Source organism: Anabrus simplex, chromosome 1 (genome assembly GCF_040414725.1).
Source record: "Anabrus simplex isolate iqAnaSimp1 chromosome 1, ASM4041472v1, whole genome shotgun sequence".
Lineage (NCBI taxonomy): Eukaryota > Metazoa > Arthropoda > Insecta > Orthoptera > Tettigoniidae > Anabrus > Anabrus simplex.
Window position 1 is genome coordinate 14,199,149 of NC_090265.1, and position 5,157 is coordinate 14,204,305.

Here is a 5,157-nt window from a genome sequence, read left to right on the forward strand (position 1 = left end):
TGTGATTTCTGAGATATTAACTTTTCTCTTGCGAATTTTTCCCATTTTATCAGAAATTGCTTAAACTTCTGGCGGGCGCGCCTTGAGAAATTACATGGATGGGCGTGCACTGCATGGGGTGCGGCTCCTACAAAATATCACTTAAATGTACATTTTCGGGAAAAATATAAATATGTGAGGCGATTTTCATGAAGATACGTTGCCAACTCATAACTGGAGTACTAGTTGTCGGCAGTAGTATTTCGGTTCAAAATTTATATTGGAACAGTCAGTCTTTTTACAATGTCAAATCATATATTTGTAACAAAAGAACCTAGTTTTTGAATTCTGCAATACAGCTCAAAATTAGATACTTAATATGATTTGCTGTGACACAGGGGCTATATTTTATGCCATACTTGGCCGGTTTGTTTGGCATGTACTCCATGAAACCCCAGCACCTTCAAAATTGTACGAGCATTTCATCTAATGTGATGAACTCACTATGCGAATAACTCAATTGAGAATTGTTCAGGAAGCTTGTATGCTATTCCCTAATAGCTGCTAACATTTGATGAGTGTGTACATTGTCAAATCGAAGTGCTCGCTTCAACGGCTCGAGACTGAACACAGTAGGATGCTAAAAGGTTTGTTTTGTCACCTATTCAATACATATAAATTTTACAATTTAGGAATTTATTATTGATTCCACTTGAGACATGTTTCACCCTTCACTGAGGGCATCATCAGTCAAATTATCTCCTCAAGGCAAAAATCAGGTACCTGGTTAGTAGTTGACATGCACAAATTAATACATATTATTAATACACATTACAAAAATTAAGTATGAGAAATATTTGTACAATAGTGATGGTTGAACATATAGGTTTATAGAATAAGAAGTCAGCACCAATGCGTAAAATTAAAATAGTAGAGTTCGGCAGTGGTGCTCTGGAGAACAGTTGACGCAATCATAGAAAAATATAAAGTTTTAAAAATATTTACATCATAACAATCAAGGTAGAAAGGGTGTAGTGCTCGGCATCAATGTTTGTAACCAAAAATTAATGTCAATGGTTGGCAACTACACAGTATTTACATTATCCAATTGAACAGTTGAGAATAAGGTTTTTAAAAATATTTACATTATAACAATCAAGGGAGAAAGGGTGTAGTGCTCAGCGTCAATGTTTGTAACCAAAAATTAATGTCAATGGTTGGTAACTATACAGTATTTACATTGTCCAATTGAACAGTTGAGAATAAGGTTTTTAAAAATATTTACATTATAACAATCAGGGGAGAAAGGGTGTAGTGCTCAGCGTCAATGTTTGTAACCAAAAATTAATGTCAATGGTTGGTAACTATACAGTATTTACATTGTCCAATTGAACAGTTGAGAATAAGGTTTTTAAAAATATTTACATTATAACAATCAGGGGAGGAAGGGTGTAGTGCTCGGCGTCAATGTTTGTAACCAAAAATTAATGTCAATGGTTGGTAACTATACAGTATTTACATTGTCCAATTGAACAGTTGAGAATAAGGTTTTTAAAAATATTTACATTATAACAATCAGGGGAGAAAGGGTGTAGTGTTCGGCGTCAATGTTTGTAACCAAAAATTAATGTCAATGGTTGGTAACTATACAGTATTTACATTGTCCAAGTGAACAGTTGTGCATTTTACAATTTATATACATATTTACACAAAAGCAGCTTGATGAGCAAGGATATAAAAATATCTAGTACCAAGTGCGTCCTGTTGTTTTAAAGGTTGGAGAAGAATGTAGCATTGACATTTCAAAATATGCAGAGTGGTTTATCTTAGTTAAAATCACTGGGGGTAGGGAAATGTTCATAGCCAAATGAGGTTTTATAGGACTCAAGCTGAAAGTTGTCTGGTTGCAGCACCGAGATCGGTACGGAGACTGGTCAGTGTGGATGGAGACTCATGGGTATTCAGTGCGTTTGAATGGCAACAATGATGACAGTTATTTGTAGGTAATTGCTTATTAGGAATATGTTGCGGGTTGAAACTTTCGCTTATTCTTTTAGTTGACTTCTGTAACTTCGAATGTTATGTGAAGACATCGGTGTGAGATGCCGGTGAGACTAAATTGATATTATTCCGTGGAAAAAGTTTGACGGACCTCGGGATGAAGTTATTGTTTTTTGTTGCTGGTCTGGTGAAATAGAATAGAGTTGCTTGTGTTGTGAACTGCGGTGGAGAGATTAGAATGTATACAGTAACTGCAGAGTCAGAGCATTGTAGCTGGGATGAGGCATCTTCTCATTCTGACTGCGAAGAGGAGCCGTAGTGGCACGCCATATTCGTGCCGATGTGCGCTGGGTTCTGGCGTGTTGTTGAAAGTTTTATTGTATGAAGTGGAAGTTATCTGTAATGGAGATGTCAATAGTATTAGTTGGTGTGTAAGAAAGGTTTATGGTAAATAATGAAGAGTAAATGTTATGTTACATACCTGATGTGTCGCTGAGAGGTAATTGTTGATGAATATTGGTGCACTATGAAGGAGGCTCAGTCGGTAATACGCAAATGCAGTTGGCAATGGCGGCGGGAGGGGTGGAGAGTTTTGAGGGGGAGGGGCATGGGTGGAGTCATGCGCAGAGGTGAGCTGTCAGGATGGAGGAAGGTAGAGTGGAGGGGTGAGCTTGTTGTGTATTGGGAGTGCTGGTTGATATAGTGTTAGTTTATAAAAAGAGGGAGGGGGGACACACATGGACTCGAAAGTTACACGGATAGTATTGATGTCTTTTTGTTAATGCGATGAATGTTATTTGCTTGTGTTGGGTGTTGTTGTGTTTTTGAAGGTCGAGTGGTTTTTATTTCTCTTGTTGTATCGGTGGGGTCATGGTGGAGGGGGAGGTGCTTGGGTGGGAAGATGTATGGGCTTGCTGTCGTTGTGTGTGGGGGAATTGGAAGGAAAGGGGGAGGTGGGGGGAAGGGGGTAATTGTCGATGAGCTGGGTGAGTTAGTTAATGTGGTATTGAAGATTTTAGACAAGTTGTTGCCTTGAAAATTAATTTTCTGTAGTAAGGTGGGAATTTGTTCATAAAGGGTTTTTTTAATATCTATTATCTCGTTGAGGTTTTTGTCTTTATTGAAGTGTTGGTCCAGAAAGATGTATAGATTCTCAAACTCAGTCATTAGTTTGCCTTTCTCAAATTTGTTTAGGATTTTTAAGTCTTGTTCTATTGTGGTGAAGTGGTGGCCAGTGTCTCTCATGTGGGTGCTCATTGCGGAAAATTGATTATGTTTTTGGGCATTGTAGTGTTCTAAATAATGGGTTTGGAAGCTTCGGCCAGTTTGTCTGATGTACGAGGAGTTGCATTGTGAACAGGTGAGTCTGTAAATACCTGAACCCGCGTAGTGATTTCTTCTTGGGTTGACAGAGTTCTGGTTGAAAAATATGTTCTGGTTCGTGTTCTGCGTTTTGAAAGCAATGTTGACTTCGTGCTTTTTTAGGGACTTGGCTATCTGGTGGATGACTGGATTAGTGTATGTGAAAGTTGCGTATTTGTGTTTATTGGGTTTTATTGGGGAAAGTTTTGTTGTTAATTTTATTTTTACTTTGCTGATGATCTTGTTGATCATGTTGGTGTTGAAGACGTTGAACTTGGCAATATATTTTATGTAATCAAGTTCTTTTTTTAGATTGGTAGGTGAAAGGGGAATTTTTAAAGCTCTGTATATTAAACTGTAGTAAGGGGCTTGAATAAATTTAGACTGCAACCAAACCACATTCTATGTTCCTTTGTCATCACTAACATGTATCCGAACATCCCAGTTCCCGAAACCATCAGCATCATAAAAAACAACCTCTCTAAACACAGTGGACTAAGCAAAATAGAAATTGATGAGTTTATTAAAGTATTAACCTTTATATTGAACAATAATTACTTCATGTTCAACAACAAGATTTACCACCAAAAGGGCTTAGCTATGGGAGACCCTATTTCTGGTATTCTAGCGAACATCTACATGGACAACTTAGAACACAATAAAATAATAAATTCCATCAATGGTATTCATCTTTGGCTCCGCTATGTCGATGACACACTAGTTATCATCGATAAACAGTGCAATAGCAGCGACAACATCCTCACATTCCTAAACACTTTAGACAACGACATAAAACTCACAAAAGAAGATGAGGACAACGGCTCTATCAATTTTTTAGACATCAACATCACACGAATGGACAACGCATTTGAGTTTCGAATACACAGAAAACCCTCCTTCATCCCACGAACAATAAACAATAATTCTTTACACCCAAACTCTCATAAACAAGCCCCTTACTATAGTTTAATATACAGAGCTTTAAACATTCCCCCTTTCACCTACCAATCTAAAAAAAGAACTTGATTACATAAAAGATATTGCCAAGTTCAACGGCTTCAACACCAATATGATCAACAAGATCATCAGCAAAGTAAAACTAAAATTAACAACAAAACTTTCCCCAATAAAACCCAATAAACACAAATACGCAACTTTCACATACACTAATCCAGTCATCCACTAGATGGCCAAGCCCCTAAAAAAGCACGAAGTCAACATTGCTTTCAAAACACAGAACACGAACCAGAATATATTTTTCAACCAGAACTCTGTCAACCCAAGAAGAAATCACTACGCGGGTTCAGGTATTTACAGACTCACCTGTTCACAATGCAACTCCTCGTACATCGCACAAACTGGCCGAAGCTTAGAAAAACCCGTTATTTAGAACACTACAATGCCCAAAAACATAATAAATTTTCCGCAATGAGCACCCACATGAGGGACACTGGCCACCACTTCACCACAATAGAACAAGACTTAAAAATCCTAAAAAAATTTGAGAAAGGCTAACTAATGACTGAGTTTGAGAACGTATACATCTTTCTGGACCAACACTTCAATAAAGACAAAAACCTCAACGAGATAATAGATATAAAAAAAACCTTATGAACAAATTCCCACCTTACTACAAAAAATGAATTTTCAAGGCAACAACTAGTCTGAAATCTTCAATACCACATTAACTAACTCACCCAGCATGTCGACAATTACCCCCCTACCCCCATACTCTCACCTCCCCCTTTCACTCCAATTCCCCCACACACAACGACAGCAAGCCCATACATCCTCCCACCCAAGCACCTCCCCCTC